Genomic DNA, 10,301 nt, shown 5'->3' on the forward strand with positions numbered 1-10,301 from the left:
CTGCATCCATGATTAAAGTTGGAGAAGGAAAAGTAGGCTATGATGTAATTGTTGATGCTTTTGAGACTCGTATCATTGGTGGTTATGCAAGAGTCTTTGTTGCAAATCCATTTCATGAAGCACTTCCACGCTTAGTTGTAGCTGTTCATTGCACATGCAATCGGTTTGATGCAAGTTTTGTCCAAAGGCAATGGAGTGAAATCTCAACATTGTGGGATAAGAAGCTTGCCTCGACAATAGGTCCTATTATTGGACATGCATCAGATGGAGATAATGGACGAAGAAAACTAATGTTAGCTGATTATGCTCACAAACATGGCACCAAATACAAGATTGAATGGGATGGATGGCCTCTCTTAGCCAAATTATCAAATGGAGAGGTTTTTGGTCTACATGATCAAGATTTTATACATAATGGAAAAAAGCTTGTCAATATTCTTGACAAACCAAAGCGTCAACTAGCTCTTGGTGATGTTTGGGTTACCTTGAATCATGTTGCCATTGTTTATGATTCCTTTTCACTTGACAAGCATATGCTCAAGGAAGCTGATATTAGGTGAGATGATTGTCAAAATTGGGTTGTAGCACAAAGAATGTGTAGTAGGCAAGTCCAATGGTGTTTGGAAGAGCTAGAAAATAATGGAAAACATAGAAAAGAGAGGAGCATGGTGGGAACACAAGCTTACCTTGAAATTGTAGGAGACTACATTGATATTTTCTTGTCTCCACACTTCAGCTTGGTGGAGAGAGTCCATTTACCAGCAAAAGTGGCATTTTTTTTTCAAGTTTGGAGATCTTGGATTATGAAACATGCAACATATACATTGTCAAAAATTTTATTAGTAAAGGAGGCATTCTTAGATGTACAACTCTCGTGCCACTTTGTTGTACTGCTCATAAAATATTTTAAAGACTTTCATTCAAATAAGATACTTCCAATACATTTGACTGGATCTGATGCAGTTGAAATCTTATTCAGCAAAGTTGGGAGCATGGTTGGCCAAGAGCGCACTTATGATTTGATGGACATGCTACATAGTATAGGGATCTTGAATAGGCTTTCATATTTTGAGTGCAAGGAGAATAGTGTGAAATTTGCACGTGCCCATAAGAAACAGGAGCATGTATGGAGAGAGTTGAATCTCAAGGAGACCATAGAAGAAGTAGATTTAGGTGATTACAGATGTGTTTCAACTGATGAGAAGATAATTGATGCCTTGAAAAGGGGCTTACAAAGTGCTCGCCACATTTATGAGCATTTACAAATGAAACCAAAAGGTAAAGAGGATAAGCAATGGTGGTTGGAGCCTTGGTCCGAAGGCTTTTTTATGCTTACACCAGTTCAAATTTCTAGGATTTCGATACAGATGAGGAATTTTTAGCTCCTACAAATGATGGAGTGGATTCAGAGGAGGATGTATCCACAAGTGAGATAAGATATGTAGTAGATTCTTTGTTAGATGAAAAGGACAAAGTAAATCCAGTAGTCGAGCTTGACAATAACAGGTTTATTTTTAAGTCAACATTGGTAAGTCAACTCAATGGCAATTCCACATTGTCCAAAGATAGGCTTACAAGGGTGTGACAAGGAGTATACTATAGTAAGGAGGAGAAACATCATACTTAAACAAATGACAATCTATTTGGCATTGGTTCAGATTCTGTTGTGTCCTTCCAAGAAGAGCATACCAATGGAAAGATCACAAGGCTATTGATAAGATCTTCAAGAAGTATTCAAAAAAATAAAAGCCAAAGTGTGTGGTACTTAGGACGAGTTTAAAAGATGAGAAGAAAAGTTGGTGTCGCCTATGTGGAATACAAGAGAGGGTTTAGCCTCCTAGATAGGCCCTTAGGAGTGGAGGTTCAACTTGGATGGTATCAAAAATCAAAGGGAACACGGACCTTTACATATGATTTGACAGACCTTGATATGATAGATATTGAAAGTTTCATTGCTCTTGCAAACCTCACATATGATTATAATAATAATAAATATGAGCTTGATGAAAATGATTGGAAGATCTTCAATGAATTTGTAAACGACCATTGAGGATAGGTAAACAAATGTTATTTTTCCTATTTTTTAGTATCATCTCCTATGTAAATTGAGTAAAGGAAAAAAGTCTGATAGAGTGATTTTGAGGTGATTTTTTGGCATTTTCCTTCATGTTAATGTTTTATATTTGTATATTTGTGTCAAGAATGTGACTAGTGGATCATGGTGATGCATCTAAGCATGTTAAAGTCAACATGGACTCTAGCTTTGAAAATGCCAAGGTGTTAAGTAGAACACACTTATGGATTGGAGAAAAATTTTGTATATCACATTTTTTGTATAGCTATATCTACTTTGTAAAGGAATACAATATAAGTTTTGTATAAATGCAAAAATCGAAAAACCATATTTTTCATTGAATCATCATGTGTATTTTGTATATTCACATTTTTTTAATAGCTACATCTACTTTATAAAGGAACACAAAATAAGTTTTTAGCAAATGAAAAAATTAATTATGTGGATTATTCAAGAATATACTTTTGGGCTATAGAAATACAACATGTTTTTGCTTTTTCCTTGAATTACAAATGAAGTGTGGCTTCATTGTGTTGCTTGAATTATGGATTGAGTAGCATTTATCTCTTGTCATCTCCGAGAGAGAGAGAGAGAGAGAGAGAGAGAGAGAGAGAGAGAGAGAGAGAGAGAGAGAGAGAGAGAGAGAGAGAGAGAGAGAGAGAGAGAGAGAGTGTGTGTGTGTGTGTGTGTGTGCACGTGTATGTATGTGTGACATATATGCCTTTAATCTAGAAAAGAGGAGTCGTGGAGAGGATATTTTGAGATGAACTAGATACAACAAATATAATGATATACCTTGCTAGAGCCCTACTACCACCATAATAGTGCAACATCAAGATCAATATTGCAATGTAAGCGAGCCCAAAGATAGTAATAGGATGGTCAAAGTATTTAGTTTTGTTTTTTTTTAAAATTAAAAACCTCTAAGACAAACTTCGGGCTAGTCTAGCTTCCTAGTAATTGTGTATCATAGCTTTAGGCAATGCTAGCTGTAAAGATACTAATGTGAATGCCTTTTGCTAGCTAGTTCTGGGTTGAGAATTGCATTCTCTAGTTATATACCCGATGTCTCTATCTAGAAATTATTTTAAAGTCTTACTTTTATTAATAAAAAAATTGAAATCTATCTTTGTATGTCCTATATTACAATGATATTTTCATACTCACTAGAACTACTAAGAGATTTTATGAACCATTGGGAGTTGCTTTGTGGTCAATTCTATATTGTAGTATCTTGTATCTATACTATTACGTAGGGATCTATTAAATTCTTTAATAAAAAAAATAAACTCACAATAAGGGATTTATAAATATTGCTAAAAAGTCACATAAGGGCCGATCAAATTTTACAAAATAGGTTACATAGGGATATATAAAACATGCCTTGAACACACATGATGCCTAGGATTTATACATAGTAACTCACCCGAGTTCTTTTTCCATGTATAAGTATTACTCACTTGGAATGAGCTCCTACACTCCAAGGCCAATAGGAAGCATATGTAAAAGATATTTTTGCATTTGATCATAAAGAAGCCATGGAGTTACTATCATTAGGAGAACATTATGGGTTCACACACCTATGAATCAATAGTCATGCAAGGTTTTTTCACATAAAGATTAGACTTGTAAATACTTTTACTTGGCTCTATGCACCCAGGTCGGTGCTTTTCACCTAAAGTACAACGTCTAGCCCTCGGCCCGCATTGCTAGCTCTAAAAGTCTTCAACATCTCTTGCTAGACTTATCACCTACAAGCCTTTTTCTTTTGTGTCAAATTTCTCCTTTCCTCATCCTCAAGTGACTTATAATCAAAATGTAATAACACCACGTACACAAATGTCATTGGAAAATGCAATACTAAAGTACCTCTATCTTGTTGAGCTGCTTGGAAAACTAGCTACATCTATTTTGGTCCCTAGACCATGTAGTGGTCGTGAGTTTTAATTGCACCATGTACTACAAATGCTTGTGTTCACACAACTATCACCCTATCATAGAGCATGAATCTCGATCCTACTAAGGTGTTACTCAACTGAGCTTGAAATATGTGCATAAGAAGGTTATTCCCTAGTACTCCACAAAAGTTTGTCTCAATCCAAATGGCGAATGTGGAAAAAATGATGGACATCCTTCCTAAAAATCAAGTCCTCATGCGCTTGCTTGTGAACCACATGCCTATACATATTGAAGGATGCCCCATGCAACTGCTAGTCATGACGAGTCGTACTAAAGATGTTGCCCAAGAAGAATGCTAACGCACTTAGGCTTATCCCTAGTTGTGCACTTGCCACAAAAATTCAAGATCAATTCCAAGTCAACCAAATCAAATAAAAATGCAACTCTCAATGACTATTTTAGAAGAAATCGTATATGCATCGAGTTGATAGTGCCTGTAGGGATTGTCAAATCATGAGCAATGTAGAGTAGCAATGTACCACCAAAACAATTCAATCGAATCCAACTCACTGCAACAACATCTCTATTCTCTCCATCATTCTCTAATGTAACGTAGTCTACATCCAAAATTAGAGCATCACCCCCTCTTGTATAAAACCCTACTCGAGAAGGAGTTTCACATAGCTAACCAATTGAGGGTCCCAACGTCTTGATTGACATTGTTTCTTATCATTATGTGTTAGTATTTCAAACATTCTATTTGAATTTTGGATCCTCTTGTTAAGTTAGGTGGGACCTCCTGAGAGATGCTTCATATCAATTTTACTTCAACCATCTCAAATCTAAGCATCAAAGAGAGACTATCACATTTATTTAGGACAAAAATAGATGCACCTTTATTGATGATTATTGACTAGGATATGCTATTGTTTTCCACAACAATCTCTTAGTGCTAGCCAAAGTTGAGCTAGTCCAAGAGTGTTGTTGATTGGTCCTAGTGTGTTGCTGAAATCTTGGATGTGGAAATGGAGAGAGTCCTTGGCACCTTGCTAAAATTAGCTTGATGTTGGATAAACCATTCCTTGAAGGGGAGACATTATTTTTGCTCAAGTCTATGAATTTATGAGTTTTAGGTAGAGCTATCTCTTGCTTTGCAACTTTCAAGATGCATGCTTCAAAGATCTGACTAGCTCAAGTTATTGAACTATGAGTATCTCAAACCTTTTGGTTCTAAGAATTGTGCATATGTATGTATGAATACAAGAGTAGATGTAATGCTGAGTAATGTGTGTATGTGGACTCTGGAGGGGTGTGTGTGAGTCATGTGTATGAGTATGTAAAGAAGGAGCAAGGATAAGTAGTATGTCACATGTGTCTATGTATGTACTATGTGTATGAGTACATATGTACATGTGGCGAATGTTTCTATATATATCCTATAACTTATAAATATTGTGGTGATTTTAATATATTTCTTTTAATATTTATTTCGTATGAATGGTGAAAAAGCCTTCAAAATCTCAATAAATCTTAGAAATATTGGCAAATAAAAAATTTTGGAGTTATAACTCAACCTACTCGAGTTTCGAAAAAAAAATAAAAAAAAGTATAGCTATTTTGCGACATATAACCACTAAAATCATCTATGGTTGTGAGATTTGGTATGCAAGCAAAGCATTGTATATTCTATAGATAAACCATTTGGGGATTTGCCACTGTTCTTTTGGCCATTTGAGGCCAATTTGGTCCCTATTTTGGACCCATAAGGTTGCAAATTTTAGTTTTAAGGTATACTATGATTCAAAAGTGGGTATACATATTTCATAGTTTAAATTTGTAAATTTTGAGGTGTTTGCCATGCCAAGAAGCAAACACAAGTTTTATCTGTAAACATGTTGCAGATTACATGTACTATTGAGTAGTTAGTAAAAGATACTAGTTATGTATTGTTGTAGACTTATTGTAAAAGATTATAAAATATTTGCTTGATATTTTTTATCAATTTCATGAAAATGGTAGAGAATAGTGGAAACTCCATCATTGAGATTTTGGACAAGGATAATTATTCATCATGGAAGTTTCATGTGATGAACTTCCTTATTGAAAAGGGCATTTACAAGTCCGTTTCAGGTGAATAAAAGGAGCCAAAGATAAGTAATCCTACGATTCTAGAAGAATTAAAGGTGTGGAAATAATGGAATACAAAAGACAAAAAGATAATGTATTGGCTATCTGCAATCATTGACAATGCTATTTTGGGATATATTAGAAATGTAGAAACTTCACATGTAGCTTGGACAATGTTTGAGAATATATTTTCAGTAAATATAAAGGCATGGAATATTCAAGCAAGAGTTGAATACTTTGAAAGAAGAAAAGATGTTTGTAAATGAGTATGCTTTGAAAGTGAAAAGAATTGTAGATGTCTCAGTAGCTATTGATGCAATCTTGATAATGATGATTTCATTTCATCTACTTTGGATGGTCCTAATAATGAGAAGACCTAAAAATCATTTGTCACTTATATATATGTATGAAAGCCATTTCTAGTTTTTGATGGACTGATCTCTCTCATGATCACTTAAGAGATCAACATACAGGAAAAATTATTTGAAAGAAGTGGTGAACAAGTCCAAGTAATTTACTCAAGTTCAAGAAGACAATATGATAGATCCTCTTCAAGAGACTGTAGTATGGGACGTACTTGTGATAACTAGCAAAACAAGCTAAATCAGCAGTTTGGTAAAATATAAGTTTTAGGAGGTTGTGCGAACTTTAGAGATAGGGGAAGCTCTAGAGGAAGAGGTGGATAGTAGACTAGAGGTTCTAGAAATTCTGGTATTGTTTATCATTATTGTGGCAAAATGTGACATATTGTAGAGTCATTGTTACACTAGGAAAGATGATATCCATATTAGTGATAAATTGTAGCAAAGAAACTATGTATCCTTTTCATGACAAAATGAATACAAAAATGGCATTTTGTTAATATGCAGCATCATATGATGAATGCTTTTACAGAAAAATGAACACATGATAGTGTATGATATATTGATTTACAATCTAATCATGTGACCAATCATAGTGAATGGTTTGGAGAGAATCTCCAAGATCTATAAAATACAAGTTATATATTGATGATTGATGATTCATGCCATCTAATTTCACAAATTAGAAAATTTTCCTTATTCTTGCATGATGGTAGGATAGAGAGTTTGTCAATTGTATTCTATCTACCGTCCATTACAAAGAATTTAGTGTATGTTGGTCAAATGGTAGAGAAAGGGTTGTAAATTTGATTTAATTTAAAAGAATGCTTTATGGAAGATTTTAATGATAAGTATAGGTTGGTCACAAAAGAAAGTAGATTTGGCCACATGTTCACTTTAGATGTTAAAATTTCTACTATGAATATTGCTATGTATGCTAAGGAAAAAGGAGTGGGTTGTATATATTGAAATATGGCACAAACATATTGGATATACAAATGTGCAAATGTTGAAATTAATGTAGTCTAAAGGGTTGGTTATAGGATTACCTACTTTTAGAGTTATAAAATTTTATAAAGTGTGTGAAGCATGTTAGTTTTGGTAAGTAGGTAAGTTAACCGTTTTTGCATGATAGACATATCAACAGGAATATAGTTGATGTTATGCATACAAATGCATAAATATTTGTCATGTTTATTGATGATTGTTCAAGAAAGTTATGTGTATATTTCATAAAGAAAAAGAGTGATTATTTGAGCTTTTTAAAAATGTCAAGGTAATTGTTGAAATAGAAATAAGCTTGAAAGTTAAGTGCTTAAGGCCAAATGGAGGGGAAGAGTACCTCTCTAATGAGTTCAGCGACTTCTTGAGAATAAAGAGATAGTTTACTTATAGCTATACCCCATAGCAAAATGAGATTACAAAAATAAAATATAGGCATATTGTAGAAGTTACACAAGCATTGATTGGTTGAAAAGAATATGTCAAAATATTTTTGGTCTGAAGCTATTCATATTGCAATCTATATTATAATTAGAACTTCTATAACTGTAGTTCATAGAATAACCCCCAAAGAATGCTTTACAAGCAACAAGCCCAATGTGTCACACTTAAAAGTATTTGGTTATATTACATATGTTAATGTGCTAGATGAACTATAAAAGAAGCTTGATCCAAGGGCTAAAAAATATATTTTTATTGGATACTCTTTAGAGTAGAAAGGGTATCATTGTTATAATCATGTCACACAAGTAAGTAATTCAGAGTGAGCAGGGATGCTGTTTTTAATGAGATGAGTAGTTGATATGTATCTAACAGGGTGATACATTGGATGATAATGATGATCATGATAGCTATGTATAGAAAGAAAAGAAAAAATAATAAAGTCTTAATAGTAAACCAAAAACATTATTTGGTACTATATCTAGAGTTAGCCCTTGGTTTAGAAGACTAAGGAGCAGTTTCACATCTTCAAGTGCATCTGCTAGTGTTGCAAGTAAAGACAAAGGGAAGAAGAAAGTCTCAGATAGTAATGATACATTTGCAGCTAGTCATTTTGGGTTTAATGAAGATTCTAGAGGTTTGAAGAATTTGGATGATGAGCTTAGTATTCCTTCATGCAACACATCAGGTGTATAGAGAGCACATAGTAATGTAAAGGCTCCACTAAGTGATCTATGATATGCAAGTCTAGTAGGGTTAGATACCTTGTTAAAATATTTGGTTTTGAAGGTTATATAGCTCACCATTATGCCTATATAGTTAAGGCGGTTAAGGATAGCTCACCATTATGCTTATATAGTAAAGGCAGTTGAGGATGCTGAGTCCACTTTCTTTGAGGATACTATTGGCCATACTCATTGGGATACATCAAAATGGATGAGGAGATGGATGCATTAGAAGCCAATAAGACTTGGATTCTAGTACCATTGCCTAAGGGAAAGAAAGTTATTGGTTATAAGTGAGTTTAAAAAATCAAGTATAATGTAGACGGTTTTGTTAGTAGGTAGAAAACTAGACTAGTTGCAAAAGATTATGCTCAAATATATGGCATGGGTTATGAATATACATTTAATCTAGTTACTAGAACTACAAGGAATTGGGCAATTAGCAATGCTGATTAACGACGGCGGATATCGGCGTCGCTATTGGCGTCACTAATAATATTAGCGACGCCAATAGCGACGCCGTAGGAAAAAAAATGCGGCCGAAACCCGAGCGCCATTTTCATTTCTTTTTCTTCGACTTTTGAGAGTGAGAGCGAGGGAGAGAGCGAAGGCTTTGTGAGAGAAGAAGAGGAAGAAGACTTGCTGCTGCCGCCGCCGCCGCCACCGCCACCGCCGTTGTTCGCGAAGGAGAGGAGGAGCCCTCATTGCAAAGAGAAGCCGCCCCACGCTCGCCATATCTCATTGGTGAGTCTCTCTCTCTCTTTCTTTTGCTTGTTGAAGGTTTAAATCGTTCTCTTTTGCTTGTTTAGGAGAGGAAATGAAAGAGAAGGAGAGGGAGAGGGAGAGAGGGGGAGAGAAAGAGAGGGAGAGGGAGAGGGAGAGGGAGAGAAAGAGAAAGAGAGGGAGAGTACATTCTCTCTCTCTCTCCCTTTTGCTTGTTTAATGTTTAAATTGCTTTCTTTTTTGCTTGTTTAGGAGAGGAAACGAGAGAGTAAGAGAGGGAGAGGGAGAGGGAGAGGGAGAGAAAGAGAAAGAGAAAGAGAAAGAGAAAGAGAGGGAGAGGGAGAGGGAGAGGGAGGGGGAGGAAATGAGATAGGGAGAGAAAGAGAAAGAGAGGGAGAAGGAGGGAGAGTGCATTGTATCTCTCCCTCTTCCTTTTGCTTGGAGGATGTTTAAATCACTTTATTTTTTGCTTGTTTAGGAAATGAGAGAGAAAGAGAGATAGAGAGGGAGAGGGAGAAAAAGAGAAAGAGAGGGAGAGGGAGAGGGAGGGGAAGGAAATGAGAGAGGGAGAGAAAGAGAACGAGAGGGAGAGGGTGAGGGTGAGAGAGAGAGTGCATTCTCTCTCTCACGACGGGTTTGGTTGTTTGTTGTTTGAATCACTTTCTTTTTTGCTTGTTTAGGAGAGAGGGAGAGGGAGGGGAAGGAAATGAAAGAGTAAGAGAGAAAGAGAGGGAGAGAGAGAGGGAGAGGGAGAGGGAGAGGGAGAGGGAGAGAAAGAGAAAGAGAAATAGAGGGAGAGGGAGAGGGAGAGGGAGGGGGAGGAAATGAGAGAGGGAGAGAAAGAGAAAGAGAGGGAGAAGGAGGGAGAGTGCATTCTCTCTCTCCCTCTCCCTTTTGCTTGTTTAATGTTTAAATCACTTTATTTTTTGCTTGTTTAGGAGAGGAAAT

This window comes from Lygodium microphyllum, chromosome 26, assembly GCF_053477565.2.
Source record: "Lygodium microphyllum isolate KBCC chromosome 26, Lygodium_microphyllum_v1.1.10, whole genome shotgun sequence".
Taxonomy (NCBI): domain Eukaryota; kingdom Viridiplantae; phylum Streptophyta; class Polypodiopsida; order Schizaeales; family Lygodiaceae; genus Lygodium; species Lygodium microphyllum.